At 24.3% G+C, this 20740-nt stretch overlaps 1 protein-coding gene across 1 annotated transcript in view; it reads left to right on the top strand.

Moving 5' to 3' along the window:
• The first annotated feature begins 202 nt into the window (after nt 1-202).
• Nucleotides 203-20740, top strand: part of LOC113552678 — a 43455-nt gene continuing 22917 nt past the window's right edge. The window contains exon 1 of the mRNA XM_026955522.1: nt 203-283. The gene's annotated coding sequence lies outside the window, so the exon portion shown is untranslated. The remainder of the gene's footprint in view (nt 284-20740) is intronic.

Genomic DNA, 20740 nt, shown 5'->3' with positions numbered 1-20740 from the left:
CCCCGACGACATAACAATAATTTCACGCACACCACTGTGCACGATATCGCGCTGCCGCCGGTCCGTTCCGTTTTCGAGCGTCCACGACGTTAATACAAAAATTAACGTTCCGATTTTCGAATTCACCTTACGATAACACGCCGTGGTCCGTATTCGCACGGGCACTGTGTGCGCACGTGGCCGTCACCGTGCTGGCGTGGTGGCAGGCGGTCCGTTATACGAATGTTTCGCCGCCGCCAAATTGCAGCTTATACGTTCACGCAACACGTTCGTTTGGCGCCGGGTGAGTGCCGTAGTTTGGCTTTTACCTATATATGTAGGTACGGAATATAAAAATTGGCGATTCACGTCGTTCGTGACGCGTGTCGCGGTTGGCCGCAGTGGACGAATTTTGAAAAAACGGAAAAAAAAAAACATGCTTACTAAAAGGTCCAAAAAATGTCTTGCGGTCTAAGTAATACAATAATAGTTATTATAGAAGTAATTCGTATACGATAAAATATTTTTTTTTTTTTTTTTTTTAAATACGAGTTAAAGAAAAATCGTACTGTGCGCTGTAATACGACGGTTTTAAACTTTAAAACTTTAACTCGAAATGATTTTTTACAAGTATAAAGTGTTATTATCTCATGCACTGTCGTCGTGTCGTCTCTATAATGCCATGTATTTTATTAAACGCATTTTCTAAGTTATTGTATCTGTAACGCGCAACTATTGTCTGACGTCTGTTAGAAATCTACTGCGTGTAAACTGTATCATCTGTTTCGCGGCGCAGCTAATTCAAACGTCAGTTTTGCGAAGGATAGCAAAGTGTATGATTTTTGCGCCAGTGTGCCCGAAATCTAAATTATCTTACAATACGCACTGCAGCGACTAAAAAGGTTGATTTATCAATTCGAATTGATATACAATGCAAACCAACGAATATAAAATATAAACCACGTCGTTCGTGTCGTTTCGTGATGAGCTATACACTAGTGATAAAATTAAAAAAAGTGTATTAAAAAAAAGGTAACGTGCCAGAAGATTTAAAATATGTCTTATTTTTTTAATAGACACCAATACAATAATTACATAAAATACATTTCTATATTAAAATATTTTTTTTAGCAAACTTTCACAATTTAAGCACTGGTTTTTGAACAACTGTTTATTGCCATTTCACTATTATTATTATGTTGATCATCTATAGACCATAATATGGTTTTTAAAAAAACTTCCGTGGCCGTTACAGATTTACAGTCCCACTGAGAATCGTTTTACTGTTGATGCTTACCTATAATAGTATAATATATTACGCGTGATTTTTTTCTTTTTTTTTTACTCAACCCACGGCATGTAGCTTAAAACAATTTAAAAATACAATATTATAGTAAAAAAAATCAAAATACTTACGTTTTTTTTTTTTTTTTTTAATAAATTATGATTTTCAAACTGATTTCGTTATTATTTTCGAATTAGGTTTGTAATTTATTAGTTTATGTTTTTTTTCTCACATTAAGGGTATTTTTTTTGTGTATAATCCTAACAGTATATAATATATATATATATATATACGCAGCGCCTCTTGATGTCCGCTTGTCGAGATTGCACGATAAGACGAAAAATTTAAATCGACCCCAGAGACTCTTTTTAGTTCATTACTTGAAAAAATGTCATCCCTAAAAACAATGTTTGATTGGATATTCCTATTTTTTATATTAAAATTTGATTGAAAATTGAATATTATTTTTATTTATTATTATTGAAAACTCGATAAACAAAAGTATTATATTTTGAAAAATAAATGTAAAAGCTTAGAGCTTAGAAATATTTTGACGCAGGATACATGTGTATGAAAATATGTAAATTTAATTTTTAGGTATTATGTTTAAAATTTAGTAATTTAATAATTTAAACAATTAAATAAATGATTTTGTTAACCTATTTTAATTTATAATTTTACATTCCATTCACATGATATGTGAAATTAATTTACATTACAGTGAAATACCTAGTAAAATATCTATGGGCGGTATGCAGTCCTTTTTTTGAAAAATTTTTTTTTTATATATTGTACATACTTCTGTGGGATTTTAAGCATAAAAGCTACGGGACTAGTTATTAGAGGAATTAAATATCGTTATATTCTGATTTAATTTTCCAGAAATTTAAGTGGTATGTCGCAATGTAACAAAACAAAAAAACACGAGCTTTTAGAGATAAAATGTATATATTTTAAACTATAAAAAATAATAATTTATTCATATTCTGTTACCTATATCTATACATACAATTTAAATAATGAAGAGTATTTATAAACTATAAAACTAAATATAAATACAACAAATAGTAATTTAATAAATAATAATATGATATACATAGATATATTTTTAATAGATATGTCACAAATATACGATAGATATAAATTATTGAACCAGTAGAATACATTTATTAGAATGAAAAATAAATATTTTATCATAAAGATTAATGTGTTTGATCAATATAAATGTATGTAAAAAAAAAAAAAAAATAAACAACTTATTTATAAAGTCTATAAAACAAAGGGCTCTACTATAATGTTTGATCTACCTGTTACTATTGACGTATCGTCACTGAAATATGCCATTTATCGAAATCTTAACCTCCATCAGAATTTATTTTTCGGTACTTCTCAATAGTTCTGTAAGTTCACAACATCCTATTTTACTTTTGTAAAAGTTCTTATATTGTTATTATCGCTTAAATTTTTTTTTTTTTTAATTGCATAGATAAATATAAATTTGTTATGTATCATATGATGTCTGTATAAATTTCTAAAAGTTTTACCCATAACAAAAAATATATAAATAAATAAATCATATAAAAACAAAAATAATTCACAAAAATATAATTTCATTCGATCTCAACGTAAGACGTTAACGACCACAACAAATGAAAATAGTTGTGGTTAAACAAAGATAAAATTCCTCTCTGTTAATGTGTGACTAAACTTTTATTAGTACTTATTAAATTAAATTAATACTATAAGATCTTTATTTAAATGTACATAATGTTATCTTAATAGTAGTTTCAATAAAGTTGTGTAAATAGGTATATTTTTTAACCAAACTCATATCTTGTAAGCATACGGTAGATCTCAAGTTAGACTAGTTGAAATTTAATTATTGAATATTATCATATAGGATAAAAAGGTAAAGTTGGTGATAATAATCAGAAGGTATTAAAAATGGATATTTTTACTTTTAGTTAGAGTGAAAATAGATTTTAAAGTAAAAGATTTTTTTTTAATGTGTACTTTTATCTAATTTATTAATGCTTAAAAATATAAAACTAAATTGAATATATTATCAAGCAGGTAATTAAAAAATAATCTTTAAATTTGGCTTAATTTATCCTAAAACAGGATTTACATTTATAATATAAATGGTACGATTTACGAGTATGATTAAAGTCTAGGTTAATTGGTTAAGATGATAATATAAATAGGTATTTTAATAAGTTTATTATGTGAATTTTAATATTTTAACTGTTAGAAATGTAATTATAAAAGATTTAATTTATGTAAGTGATTTTATAAACGGATATTTAATTTGTGTGTTATGAATTAACTATTGCTAAGTTAAAAAAATATAACCGTTTTTCATGTAACATGTAGACTTAATTTTTTATACGAATTTCAACATTCAATGTATATAAGTAGTAGAATCAATTGTGTATAATATTTATATATTGTGTCAATCATAATATCAGTTGACGCAATGCAGTTGCAATACTGACAATATGTTTTCAAATATATAGATGTAAAACTATAAGTTAAACTTACAATAAAATTTATATCGGATTAGATTTTTAATATTTTAATTTTTACGTATTTATTTTAATAATACAATATATTTTAATTATCCGGGAACGAATTTACGATACTTGAATTTGAATTTTTACATATTTTAATAAAATTAAAAATAATAAAATAGAATAGAATAAAGAGAGAAATATTAAAGTATTGTGATATACATATGTATTTATCTTGATTATTTTTATAGTTATTTTCGTATAGAATTTGTTAATTGAAAACTACAATATTGTAATGTTCATCGAACTGAAAACTATTCAAAAATGATTTATCGTCAAAATAGTAATTAATAGTTATTACTGAATACGTTATTTAATATTTACTATATAGATATATAGCATTTCAAAATATACGTAAATAATGATGATTAAATTAGTTATTTTATCAAAGATATTTCAGTTGGATCTCCCACTGAAATTTTGTATTCTTACAGCTAAATATTAATTATAATATTATTTTATTATCTAGCCAGAGCTGTAAATTAAATATATTAAAACATGTAACTTACAGAGAGTTTACAGAATTTACAATTTTTAATATTTATTGTAATAAATACTATCTAAAATAATATACATATATAGATACTACATTCATTGTTATCACAAGTATATAATAATATATGTATTGCATACCTATTATTAAATTCTATGCAAATATATTTATTATTATAATTTTATGATATGTGTATAGCTATATTTTTAAGGGATTGAATTTGAATAGGTACCTATATTAAAACGTATAATATATGAAAAAGCAAATTATGCTTTCAACACACACCATGAGAAACATAGCTTAGGTGAAGACATTTTGATTGCAAATTGTCAGCATGTGTGATACACTAATACACATATCTAAAACTTAATTGTTTATAACTTCTCAATAAATTGGATAGAGCACAACGTAAACACGTATAGTTAAGAACAGAACAAAAGAGCGGTGTTGATTTGGTTTGAACATTTTGAGTGTGTGTTACATTAATGTTGACTTATATATAATATATCACTTGGAAATTGATAAAATGATGAAAATGACAAGGATTAACATTATATATATATATATGTAAATAGTTTATTTGTATTGCTTTATTTTTGTTAGTATTTCATTACTAATTTGGGTACAAATTTATTGTTATTTCAAAAATTTTTAAAAGAACAAAAACTATTGTTAGTGTACTATTATAATTGTTTATTGAAAATATATTTCATATTATCATACTTATTTGTATAATATACAGGTAAGTATAAGTAATATTAATATGTATACAATGTATATAATATTAACATATATTTTTTATACAATCTTACACATTATTATAAAGGGATAAATATAAATATAACGATGTCCTTGAAGATAATACGTATTTAAAAATATATAGGTATGTAATAAGTATCTATATTATTTTAGTAAATTTTACGTTATATAAAAAAAGGTAAGATAATTTTTGATTTTTGAAATTTATTTTCAACAATTTGATTTGTTTATAATTTTACTTTTGATAATTTAGTTTTTTTTTTTTTGTAAAATATAAATTTAAATAAATTTTTTTTTATTAAAAAACTTTTTATATCCCTAGTTTAGCGAGATTAATTCATGTAGTTGAATAATTGTATGGTAAGAAATATTATAATTAAATTTTATTGTTGAAAGTGGTTAAACCTTGATTTAACTGATTTTTAAAAGTTGAGCGAGTACTTACATAATAGCTTAAAATATTTATATTTCATTATATTATTTGATATAAATTTAAATAATGTTATGTACTTACGTAGTTATTGTAAGTTAAAATAAGCATTTAGTGATTAGGTACCTGAATATATTATTTACGCTTATATGCGTTATATATATAAATTAATTGTAAAATTTAGTTTTAGATTTTATCTTGGTTTTGACACCTTATTGAAATGATCGATGCCTATCGTTTTCCACCCTTTATATTACTATCCTTAATTATCAACATGAGCATTTAAATGAGCCACTACTCCTAATGTGCTTATAAACTTAGTTATAAACTATTTTGGTAGGTATCAACTATTAAAAAAAATATTTGAGAACTTTCTGTAAGTAAAATTAACACCTTGATGCATGTTCTTTTGAAACAGTTTCTATGGAATAGCATGAATTTCTCTAATACGTATACAACTTTATAGTAGATTAGTTTAAATAATCCTATAATTTTGTTGATGGATAGTAATTTATCGAATGTTTATTGTTTATTGACTCTGAAAGATCCATTTTGTATGTAACTTTAAGTCAAATGTACTATAATGAAATAGATAAATTAATAACAACTGTAAAACAGTAAATTTATCTAGTGGAGTGAACAAATGTTTGTTTTACTTTGATGTGGAAAGTTCTAAGTAGAGTAAATGCTCCTTATTGTATTCATTTTGTGACCAGATTATTTTGGATCATTAATCAAATTAGTCAATACAGTTTAAAGTCCCAGAATAAACAGATAAATATGTGAAAAAAGAAGATTTATTGGTGAAATAGATAAATTACTATAGTCTATGTACTTATAAACACATATTAATATTATTATTTATTATGTATTTCATAATATTGATTACATTTTAAATGATAGGTATTTTACAATCAGAGATAAATCATTAAAAATACTACCTTATTATTTTTTGAGACCAATTTATCCAGGATTAATTGAGTTTGTCCTTCTTCAGTTACCTTCATAAAATCTGTTCATAGGCTTGTCTGGATAAGTTTTTGTATTTTTGTAATTTATCCATTTATGTGCTTTAATTGACCCAATTAACCGGTGTTGTGAGTCCAAACAGGCGATTTTTTTGTGTTAGTTTACGTGTAAATTGGGACTAGTCTATTTAAATCCAAATGATAAATGAGATAATACTAATCTATACCCCAATAAGCGTTAATTACTGAATAGTAGAAATTTGATTTAATATATTTTTTTTTTTTAATGGAAATTATACAATACACATAATAATAAATTATTTAAATATAAAAATTAAGAACCCAATAAGAGATAATTTATAAACAGATATAAGTAGTTTATATGTGATTTCGGGGCCAGGAGTATATAAGACAGTTTTAAGAAAATGTTCTTAATATTTTTCATAGTAAAAACTTATTTTATAAGCAATAAAATTTGGTTAGCAATTGATAAAATAACGTTGAATCATAATATATGTAAGATGTGAAACATTAAATTATATTGATTTCAAATATTATCTAACATAAGTAGATTATATTTATAAGCATATAATAAAATTATTAATATTAGCTTGGAGTTATTTTATTGTTATCATATTTTTATTGGCTGAACAAAATATAGTTTGCTAGATGCACACGATTCAACTGAAATGTGTGTCTAAAGTACCTATTAAAGATGTTAAGTTGAAAATAATTTAAATATTATAAATACATCTTTATTATAATAATAATATAAAACTTTGAAACTTTAAAATATTTTAGTTAACTGAAATAAGACCATAAGAGTATTATTTAAATACTGACCTACGAAGTGAATCATAAAGTATGTAATTATTTAGATTTTGATATTATTTATAAACTATAACATTTGTTTCGTTTAAGTTAAATTGTATTTATATTTTATGATAAATTTTGTAACTTAACATTAAATTAATATTAATACAAAAGTTATAATTTAATAGATTTCAAATGGATAAGTAACTTATGAAATTATTTAAAATATTTTTTGTTCAAACGTTAAAGATGAATTTATTTCTTTATCACTTTTTCACAACCAGAAACACCAAAAGCATCTTAATTAATTTTTACTCTAATACAATCGATATCTCTTACGTCAAATCTTTCCCCTCTTTTTCCGTTTATTACTCCATTTAGTTTAAATATGCTGACTCGACTATTTTTTCTTTTTTAAGAATCCAAATAAAAAGACGATGGTTTTTAAATTGAAAAGTGGGAAAACACATTAATCAACGGATGTAAAAATCTGCAGTAAAAAACCAGATGAAAAAAAAATGTCAGTAAAATAAATAAAATAGAGTGTCAAGCAACAGTTGTGTAGTATTAAATGTTACATATTATTACATTAAATTTAAAAAAAAGATATGTCATCAAAAGTTTACTCTTTTAATAAAATTAAATGTATTTTCAAATTATAATTGTATGAAAGTAGTTCTTCTTAGATTTTTTATTAAATAATTGTTCGTTACTTGTCTTAATCAGTGCATAGCAAATAATTTAAAAATATATCTTGAATATTATTTACATTTTCTATGAGCTATAAAACAAAATATATATTTCATTTAATATTATGAATGAGGTACTCAATAACATCAAGTAAGTAGTTATTATACTAGCCATAATTATTTAAAATGTAATCTGAACTCTGAAGTAACGAAGTTAAGAAGCAAAATAAGACTTTTTTTTCTACAAACTTTTATTTTTGCACTTTGTTTTTGCAAACTTTAAATAATTTTAGATAGTACAGTAAATAATCGAATATGTCAATATTTATAATTATTTTGTATAAAATAAAATACAATTTTATAACAAATAAATATTGTAGAATAATAGGATTAAAAATATTTATTGTTGATATATTATACAAATTTTAATAGAGATTCTTTTTTGATTTTGAGCGGTGCGCATTCATTTTATAATGATCTTAAAATTTTTTTTTTTCGGAGGAGGGTGGACCTGTGTACAGAATAAGTAGTCTTCAAAATGTTTCAATTTTCAACTTTGACGGTAGTTTAAATGAATCTGGTAAATAACAACAGGAGTTTTTTTTTTTTTGTGTAACTTGAAGAAGAATAACTGTAGGTACTTGAAATTATCATAAATCGTTTGTACGATCATTTTCAATACATGATAATAAATTAAAGACATTTTCGGTTTGTATTAGTTTTGTTTTTATAAATGTCGATACAAATTTTTTGTTTGGACAAAAGCTCGAAATCTTAATAAAAGATCACATATAAATGTATAATAAGTTGTCCTTTTAGATATCTAAAAATAATTAAAATACGTAGGTACAATTTATTTCGTATAAACAATAGAAGTTAAAATTTTGAAAAAAAAATCATGAAAATTTGTAAATTGTTTTGTAATTGAAAATGTATAAAATGTGCAATTTTTATAACTTGGATTTGAAAATGTAATAGGTACTAAATTTGTAATAAGTTGTTAACACTAAAATCAAATTAAACATGATATAATCATAATTTTTTTTTTGACATTTTAAATTAAAGTTTAGACGTGTTTAAATATTTACGAATAAACTATGAATAATGATATTTATTATTTTGTTATAATTCAAAAACATTATTTTTGGGGACATAGAACTTTTAAGTACATAATTTATTTTTATCTATTTTATACATACAATACAATTTTAAAATCTTATATTTTCAACAAAAATTATTTCAACCTACTATATTATTAAGAATAGTAATATAAATATTAAATAAAAAATAGATAATATATTTAGGGATATTATAGGTTGATATACGGTCTCCGCTCAAAATCGTTTTCCGGATACAATGACATATAATTGAATTCAATTTTAATACGTATCTATCAGTATCTAACAGTGATCTTTTCGATACCTATTGTATTAGCAGCTAGAGTGGTACACACTTGCACACTTTTTATAGACATTAAATTAATTTATTTTAAATACTGTTGTATGTAAAATGCCAATGTAGTTTTTTGTGAACAAATAAATAATTATGTATGTGATTAGCGATTAGAGTTTCGTATGATACATTCAAACAATTAACCGTTTATTAGATAAAATAAAAAATAAAATGTTTTAAATAATTGGCTAAGGTAATAAAAATTCATACTAAAAAAAATACAAATAAAAAAATTTGGTTATATAAGTATAACATGTGAAGTAGGCAGGTAAAATGTAAGTATATAAAATCAAACGTCAGTTACATAGCTACAATTTGTTTAGAATTTGAGAAATTTCCCATGGGTTGAAGTAGGAATTCCCAACATGAAAATAAATCGAACTAAAACATACACTAAACAAATACCAACTACCAATTGAAATTGTTATTTGTTTGTACTTGTACTTCTTATACATATAATGAAATATTGATGAACAGTTTTTGTTTTTAAACAAACTTTAAATTTAAATATGGTCACTGAAATAGTTCTTACTTATTTGTCATAAGTCATTTGTTATACTTTATTAACATAGGTGAAATTTGAGGGAGAATTGGAGAGGCTTAGCCCCTTCAATATTAAAATTAGCCCCTCCAAATATTTGTGTTTTAAGTATTAAATCCTTTATTAATTATCTAATCTATATAACATAGTAATCGCTGTTTGAAGAAATTAATTTCTAAAGTCTAAACAACGATTTATTATTCATATATTATCTACATCGGACCACCCGCAGAACATTATATAATAAGTACCTAAATGATGTTATTTATTTTATAAAAATAATTTTCATTTGGTCATAGATGTATATATTATTAATATGTAGAAAAGTGGTTGAGAATATGATATTAGTATTTTAACAGGGGGTGTAGTGGAAAAAGCTTCCCACGGGGCTGTTTCATTTAAACATGTAAAGCCCCTTCATTTTAAAAACTCAAATTGTGCCTATGTTTATTAAAACAAAAATTTCGAAAATAAACGTTAAATTTTACCGTTGGATTTTATGGTATTTATATATATATATATATAGAACATAATTTTGATAAAAATGTTATGATTATGTTAGGTAATGGTAATTTTGACATTCACAAAATAATTATATTGCGATTAGGGAATTTCTTAAATAGCATGAGTTTTAAGCTGATGATTATAATTTTTCATTTATTTGTTTATTATAATATAGATTACTAAGAATTTTTATAATTATTATAAATATTATTTAAGCATCGTATAAACTATCGCAAGCTATGTTTTGTATATTGTGAGTTTTATAAACATTTATATGACAATTTTATATTGTTATCATATTAAATAAGACAGAGTCTGGGTTCATCTGGTTCATACCTTGTACTTTTATACATTTACACGTATTATGAATTTGTAAGGTTCAAAAAGAAATAACTCTTCTGAAGGCAGTGGATTTAGATAATACCCTATCATTGGACCACAGGGATTTAAAAAATGTAATTGTAAAATGAAATGGTATAATAAGTGTACCTACCTGTCATGCTAGTAATAAAATATGTAACTATGTATGCTATAGTTGTTTGCTATGTGAAAATAATATTTTAATTTAGTTTAATAAAAAAAAAAATAAGTCCCTTCAAATAACTTTTTATAACGAGTATCGGCCATTGTTAATAATTTCTAGTCAATATTCATATCTTAACAATAAACTTCATACATTTATTAGACGTTTTAAAAATGACTAGGAAATAGTATTTATTCCTACATAAAACAGACAATTTAATTATTGCGTTATAATTTTTGACAATGAATTATTATCATTTATCTCCATCATCGATAATAGATTTTATTCGAACGAGTACTTTTTGAATTATATAACTTTTTACAGGTTTAATAAGTCTAGTATATTGATTCTTAAATTATAAGTAAATTCTTTAATTATATAGTAATTAAAATTTATGTATCAACATTTTTTTAATATATAAAACTGTTTGAGTAGTAAGTACATTAGACTACCTATATTATATTATATTACATTTACCTTATATTTTATATGGAATTATTATTGAAGTACCTTAATATTTAATGTATTATTTAAAATTTAATAACTCTAAAACTACTTAGGTATTTAAATTTTGATTTATAAGTATCAACATTTTCAAACAATACCATATGAATCAAGGATAAAACAGGTAGGGGAGAGTCACTGTGTTTATAATTATAGTTGAAACAATAGTACCTTTATATATTTCTAAAGTGTATTCCAATATTACTCTGTGATATTAATTAATTAAATAAAAGTTACTAAATCTATAATAATAATGATGATTATGAATTATATTTTAATTAAAATAGAAACTAAAATTATATAAATTGTTTGATGAAGAATAAGGAATAAAATATTTAGGTTTTTATTTATATTATCAGAAATCATTTATGAAATATAGGGTAGTAAGTTTAAACTTTCAATGGTTCAAAATTTTGTTTAGTGCTTTTAAAATTATTATTCTTGCGATCCAACTATTAATTTAAAAATTTAGAATGGTTTGAAAAGAGTTATTAGTCCTTGAAAAAAAATAATACATTTTATATAAATTGTTATAATGAATATTATTTACATAAAAACATTTATCAACATTTATAAAAACAGTAAATTAGAATTTATATTATTTATAAATTGGTAATCTACCTATTATTTTTTGTTAAACAAACTCAGCAGCTATTATTATTTTATTATTTGAATTATTCCCGAATAATTAAATAATAGTTTCATTGAAACCGAGTTTTAAATAGTTTCCATTTATAAAATAAACTTTTAATATAATGTTAAAGGTATTTAAAATTATTGCGTTATTATATTAAATAATATTTGTTAAGTATTACTTGAAACGGTTATTATTAATTTTTTTCTATGACATTGTATTATTAAATAAAAAATAAATTCAATTTGGATTTACTTATATATTTTATAATTTTGTATGAATAATAAATAATCATATTATATACCTGCTAATGGTCACAAATCACTAATATGCGTGGTCTACTGGGATGAATATGTTATTATACTTAGTATATTAATTATTAACTTAACCAAAAATCTAGTACAAAACATAAAAATTTTTGGTTATTTTATGTATGATATTATGCATTATATAATAGCATAAATTAATCTAACAAATTATATTTTTTACAAAAATGTTCTCAACATTAATATTACTATCAAAATTATTAAATTTAAATAAAAAGTGTTGTAGCAGATACTTGTCTGATTTCTCAAAATTGTATATATATACAGGGTGATTTTTTTTATCGCGAACCACTCATTAATTCAAAAAGTATTCATGTTTTTGAAAACATTTGTTTACATAGTTTCAAGTTGTTAAAAAATCAACATTTTCATTAAAAAATTATATTTTAAATATTTTTTTAAGTTTTTTACTTTTTTGAATGACAATATAGAGTTTTAATTTCATATTCCTAAGCAGAATAATTGTCTGAGTATTTTGATACATAAAAATCGAATTTAGGGCTAGTATTTTATGAGTTATACTTCTTTAAAGTTTTGACAAGCGGAGTAGTGGACAAACATTTTGCGAGGTAACGCCTCACCACTCCACTCCGCTTGTCTAAACTTTAAATACGTATAACTCATAAACTACTTGCCCTAAATTTGATTTTTATGTATCAAAATACTCAGATAATTATTCTGCTTTGGAATATGAAATTAAAACTCTATGTTGTCATTCAAAAAAGTAAAAATCTTAAAAAAATATTTAAAAATATAATTTTTTAATAAAAACGTCTTTTTAACAACTTGAAACTATGTAAACAAATGTTTTCAAAAACATGAATACTTTTTGAAATAATGATTGTTTTATGATAAAAGAATCACCCTATATATATATGAAAATAATTTTTTGTATGTAAGTATAGTGGATGAATCATAAGTCATGATATTTTTCAAGAAATAGTTTACTGAGATTGAAAAAACTCCATTGATATACCAATAAAAACACCATTTATCCTTTTGAAAGATCTATGTGTACATATTATATTCAATATAAACTGTAACTAATATTAAAAAACAATGTTGTCGGTCATAAAAATGTAAAATATTATTAAAATACTGTCGACATTGAAGTCAAACGTATAACTAACATAATCTATGCGTATTGGTAATAGTTTTGGTCTAAAACGATACTATTATTTAAACTTCTGAAGTAATTCAACAGACATTTTGCTATTGTGATGGTAAAATTTTCATATACCCACAACCACGTAGTAAATAGAAATTATGTTTGAAAGACTTTTTAAAAAATATATTGAATAGACTTATTATTACTATTATTAATAATAATAATTTATCATATTACAATTGGATCCTATAACTATTTAAAATAAAATATTGTTTAGAAACACCGTGAATCAAAAAAACAATAATATTAGTTTAAAACTTTAGATACTGCCATCGTTAAATTGATTAATTTATTGAAAATAAATCTTATTACGAGATTAATGATCGTTGCCTTTCGTTGTTTTCTAAAGAATATTTTTTAGGTAATTTCATGTGCATTCGACTGTCAGCAATATTATTAGGTTAATAATCGTAAAATGATTATTAGTATGAGTATACGGGTATAGTAATAATATGAAGAGGATGATTTTACGCATTCGCAAGCATAATATGGCAGCTATCTACTTTGTGTCTGTGGTCACCAAAATAGTAGGTATGTCTTATTTCTTACTCAATTAGATTATTCTAATTTCCCTAATACGTTACAATGCACAATTCTTATTCTGGTTTTATTTTGAACAAATATTCGAATTCTTTATAATATTTTGAAAAGTTGATCCATATTAAATATTATTCTTAGTTAGGTTATAATATAGTATTTAGAAATTTTAAAAATGTTTAAATTATATGTCTGACAACTCGAAGTACACAAATAAAAATATTGGCTCGGTTATTTATTTACACATGTTAAGGATTTTAAATATTTTTTCTAAACAAAATTTGGGATAGTTTTTCTAACCTATCGCTGAGGCTATAACATCGACTAAAAAAATAATAGTTACAAGGTTCTTTGAATGGCATAATTTTGATTAGTCACGTTTTTTCAAGTTTGACACTGACAATAGTATACAATAGTTCATATTAATATGACTGGGATTATTGAAGTGTATAAAAGTTTCATAACTGTATTTTTTAATTTGGTCAGAAAAATTATGAAATTAAAAATAATAACTAATATATTTAGTCTACTAGACTTTTGAGTAACTATAGTTATATTTATTTAGTTTAACTAAAGTAACTAATTAAATTTATAAATTCACCTGGGGATTGTAAGAATGATAATACATTTATTTTGCGGAGTGATTGTTAATCAAATAATAATTTGAAACTGTAGATCATATATATATTAACATTGCTGAACCTCCAAATGAGAATGCTACTGGACTTCTTGATGTAATTAAGTTTCTTAATTTGTTAAAGTATTCGAAACTAAGAGTTTCATGTTCCAATTTAGAGTTTAAGACTTTTGATCATTGATTGAGTTAATTTTGATTAGTTAACATTTGAAACGTTTTTAAGAGGCTCATTGAATATTTTAATAGCTTAGCTATTTTAAACACATTTGAAGAATAAATGGCGACGGGTGACCGTAATATAATATCTCATCAGGAAAAGAGTATGTAAACAGTTTTCAAATTATTATTTATTCTAAACGACTTACTGACTATTGTTTATTACCATAATAAGATTTTACAAATTAATGTTCCTTCTATTATAAAAGTTTATACCAGTAGGTTTTATTATTAATTGTAAAGACTATCTTAAACTTAAGTAAGTGCGTAAATATAATTAATTGATAAGTCAATCAAACTCAAGTTTCTGGAAATATATACATCTACATTGACGAGCGAGGTCTTGTATTATACTAAATCTACAATTATAATACAAATTTGTTGGGTATTTACCCTCATTTTACTTATATTACTAAATGACCTTACGTTTATATCGATTCTCAAGAAATGTAATATTAATTTGCTGAAAGAATGCTGATCAGAACACTTGTTAGCATAAATAGTTAGATGTATATTGTAGGTTATCATATACCTATATGATCTATTTTTTTGAGATTTTTTTCATGTATATTTATTTGTAATGTCACGTTTAATATACAAAAGTACTTACTGTTTACAAGAATATCTTCCTTTTTTGAATCAACCTTTGACCTCAGCGGGAGGGAGAGATATCATAATGGTCTTGTTTTTATTAACAGTATATATAGTCATTATTACATTACTTACAGCGTTTTCAGTCTTTTTGTTTTTAAACAAATAGTTATCAAATGTCAATATATTTTTGTAGTTCTTTTATTGAACTTTTCACATTATGCACCTAATGTACGTTTGAAGATTAATATATTTTGGTTGCCACATTATATCGAATACAGAGTACCTTTAAATTTTTTCAATAGTGTTGCATCAATTTTGGTATATTTAATTAAACCTTTAGATCTATATTGAGAGTGGTATTATACTTATGTTTACAAGTATATAATTACTGCTGAGCTTTGACGATATTTGGTTGATTTTTAAAGGTATTTTTAAAATTGCTAAATTTAGAACTGCTATAAAATATTCTATAAATTAATCTACGACGCTAAACAATAGTTTTAAAATTAAATAAGTCGTTCGACCGGTCTGGCCAACGGCCGAGTCCCCTTTTGAACGAAATACCTACCTAAGGTATGTTACCGTTAAAGACATAAATTGAGAAATTAACGTTAATGACTAATCAATAACGATATTTCCGATCAAATTAGACAGTATATATACGACGTTGTATAGGAAATAACATTAATGTTCATTATTTTCAGTCAATGATGAATTTAGTAGGTACTAATAATAATGTAGGTACTTCCCTGTTCTGTAATATTTGATGGTCGTACATCAGTAGATAAAGTTAGTAGTAAAATTAACAATCATAGACAACAAGGAGCCGTAACTAATCTTCAAAATCAGGCACAAAAAACGATGAAATATTCCAGTGATAAATTGACAGAATTTCAATCAGAAACTATCGGTATATCCAAAGTATTGTTAATAAACATTTTGTGATTATGTAATTTATTATACCGCGGAGAGACACGTCCTACACAAGATTTCTTAAATGTATATATTTTACAGTTGGTACACATGTACTATATATGTGATGCATGTATATATAATATAATATTTAATTTGTATATACATATATCACAACAATACATACATGCATATTTATATGTATATGTATATATTATATGGGTTTGTGTGTATGTATATTATATATAGCCATATAGACTTATAAATGTTTTAAGTCTTCCGTATCAAAATTATCACTTTAGTGTAAAATTCTTAGAGCTATTGTATTCAGAATTCCAAACACAATAAACGAGATGATATTTTTTCATAAGAATAATATTAAAATAGGTGGTTTTAGTAAAATACATTTTTTAGTGCAACACATGTAAAACTTTATAAAAAACAAATTAGCAGGATTTAACTAAACGCATTTTTATTTTTTGCATAGCGATGAAATAGTCTGTTTTTAAAAATTCTTTGATCTTTAAAGCCAAGAGTGCGTTGATGTGTTACAAACGTTTACCTAACCTAACTTAAATAAATGCATTTTTTGAAAACTTGGAGAAATTTCAATAAAAGTTAAATATTCTAATCAATTTATTCAATATAAATAAAATAGCCAGCCATCTTGGATTGTATATACTTATATATTAACCACATTTTGTAAAGCTTCTTTTACCACAAATAATATTTTAATTCCACCATACTTCTTCATTAAACTTTATCGATATTTACTAGTTCGTTGAGGCTTATGACTTATGATAATATATATATATATATATATATATATGAATTTCAGATTTTAGGAATTTATAATTAGATTCCTTTAAGTGACGTGACTTCTTATTTCCGATTATTTTCAATACTTCGATTTTTGGTTGAACCACGTCTTACCCAACACTGGTATTTATAACTACGAGTATGTAAACGATGAAGCTATTATATAAATAAAGTAAAAACATTAGTATAGCGTTAAAATCATACGTATTTAAAATTTAACAAAGCTTACAAAATTCGATGTCTACATCTTTATATAGGTAGGTAAGTGTTAAATTATAATTGTTTTAATGTGATGAAAAATGGACATAATATAATAGTATTAAACGATAGTAAAATTTATTAGTAACAAAGTATACACAATCAATAATTAATTAATATGTATAATCAATAATAAATTAACTAATAAGATTGTGTGGACGGCCGAATTTTAGGTGTTGTTTGAGTATTCGGCGTATATTTAGATTGAAGTGTAGTAAACCTGTTGATTTAAGTAGGGAATTATGGAATTTTTCAGCTCAAGCACTTATGTGGCATTGAGTTTTTTAATTTGTGCAAAATTTTATTTTGTATGAAATAAGGTGTATTGAGGATTATTTTTTGTAGGTACTATATTTTGAATTGTTAACTCAATAATATGCTCAAAAAAAAAAAAAAAAATTACCAATATACACAACTATATTTTATTCTTTGTAACTATATTGCCTCTAAAATTATTCTATTATTCCAATATTATTTAGACATTTGTAATCAATATTTTTTTTTCACTACCTAATGACTCTGACATTCAATAAATAATTGCTTGTTATTATTATACTTATATAAAACAGACTAGCCATGTTAAATGTAACAAATAACAATATTGTAAGATACGTGTGATAAAATATAGTTTATTTGTTTTTTTACGGTCATTAGCAAAAAGAAATTCAAGTTCAACGCATATTTGAGAAAAATGTTAGTTACTCTGAAGTTCGATCACAATAAAAAGTTTAAAAAAACAAAAGTACTGTTAAAATTGTTTGAAGGGAATACTTTTTCGTGTTATTGATAATTAAAAATTATCAAAGTCCAAATCACCGAGAGTTTACTGTTAAAAAGCATAAAGCAATTTACATTGTATATACAATAAGTATCAAATGATTGTTTTATTTGGTGATTATTAAATTCTATTATTAAATATAACTGAAAAAGATGTCTTCACATGAAACTTTGCCCAAGAATACCTAATTCCTAAACTGGTAATTTGTTTGGGTCGCTATTTCAATTTATAGGATGATATTTTCAGCGTTATTTCTAAATTAATATGAATATTTAATACAATTTAAGAGAAAGCTATAAGTTAATATTAAAACTGTTCAATTAAAATGTAGGTATAGTAGTATATAAATATTATAGAATGTATCCGTAATAACGGCACCATTATATCTCTTCACTTTCAAGTTTTCAACTAAATCTTTACTGCCACAGCTAACTTCGCAGATGATAAAATCATTCTGATTATCCACATTGATCCTGATATAGCGTCACATATGATTCAACCCCATTTAAATCTATTAGAAATCTAGTAAAAAGACTAGGAAATCAAAATAAACCAATCAAAGTCAATACATTGCATATTCATGCTCAGGCATAAATACTGCCCTACCATCGGGCCTGAACAGCATACCACTTACAACGGCTCAGAATATCCGTCATATATTACAATAACTTACAATAACTTGATCGCCGTTTAATATCGGCACCTCACTTTCTAAATAATAGACTCCATCAATTTAGCTTTCTCCTTACCTCAAAACACAAAATATTAATCTATAAAATCTTCTTAACACATTCGAGACGAATCACGCGCGAGGCGCGTGATACAACTATGTACAATGGAGACGGAACATTTTCGCTCCTTTTTTCCCCTGGAGACGAACAGTTTTTACCAATTTTCGTACAATTATTATGCTTTCGCATTTTAATAAACTTTTATGGTTTTTTCACTATAATATAGTAAAAATGTTGTAGTTTTAAAAAAAAAAAAAATAATTTTCATAACTTAAATACTTCATATTTTTCTTACCGGTCAAAACACGATCAAAAATGACAAAAAAAAAAAGTCGACCGATTTTTTTTTAATATAAAACTTCAAAAATAACATTTTTCTTTATTCATAAATTCAAAATAAATAACATAATTTAGTTATTACCAAAAAACTTAAATATAAAAACAAATTTATAAAAAATAATCTTAATATTCATACTACTTCAGGATTCATGTGTAGTATAAAACAAGTTAAAAAAAAATAATAAAATTACTGAAAATTCCTATATAAAATGTGTTAATACTAATAATGATTTTAATTTACAACCAATAATTATTTATAGTGTGATATTTTTCAAAACAATCCTCAATACATAACGGTGTATCACACTGTTTGCAATAAAACGAAGTTTCTTTTCTTCCTCTTTTGCCACTTATATATTTTATTTTATCGGCACAAACTTTACAGACTCTTCTTGGATTTTGCTTTGATGCTGTTGATGGTATACGTGCAATAAAATGTCGTCCTGACAGCCGATTTGTAACCGTATCATTATAGTTGTCTTGATTATAGCCACTTTTTTCTGCCAGTTGTAAGCCCAAATTAATTATAAATGTCCTTAATGTTATTTTTTTGTGTTGGTTTACTCTGTTCTTCAATATGTAACTATTTACAACTGTTACCATAAATAAATGAAAGAACATTTTTTTCCACCATTTTAAACTTTTTCTCTGAAATGGATAATATGAAACCATTTGATCTCCGTGATCAACACCTGTTTTGTTTATATTGTAGTCAATAATAGAATTAGGTTTAAACTTAAGAAGTTCACCAGTTTTAGATCTAACTGAGACTTGTTTCATATCTGCTGAATGAGCTGTTGATAACATCAACACGTCTCTTGTATCTCTCCATTTGATACATACCAAAGGACCTTGTTTCGAATATGTCATTTCACCTTTTTGTAATTTTTCCTTTACTACTTCTTTAGGTAGTCCTTTACGGTTAGACATAACCGTACCTACACCATTTGTATTTTTTTTCCAAAGAGCATTTAGAAGTGCTGGGCTTGTATAAAATCTATCCATGTACACAGTGTGACCTTTATAATAATACTCTTCTAAAAGTCTATCAAACAAAGCAATTATCGAATTATCTTTTTGATTTTTACCAGAATAAATTTCAAATTTTAAAGTATATCCTGTAAGAGGATCTGATAGAATATATAATTTCATACCGTATTTATGTGGTTTATTTTTCATATAAACTCTGAAATGTATACGACCTCTAAATGGACACATACCTTCGTCAATAGTCAAATTTTGACCAGGTTGATATGACTCAACTGTTTTTTTATTGATTAA

The sequence above is a fragment of the Rhopalosiphum maidis genome, chromosome 2 (assembly GCF_003676215.2).
Source record: "Rhopalosiphum maidis isolate BTI-1 chromosome 2, ASM367621v3, whole genome shotgun sequence".
Taxonomy (NCBI): domain Eukaryota; kingdom Metazoa; phylum Arthropoda; class Insecta; order Hemiptera; family Aphididae; genus Rhopalosiphum; species Rhopalosiphum maidis.
This window is presented reverse-complemented; position numbering and strand designations above follow the sequence as displayed.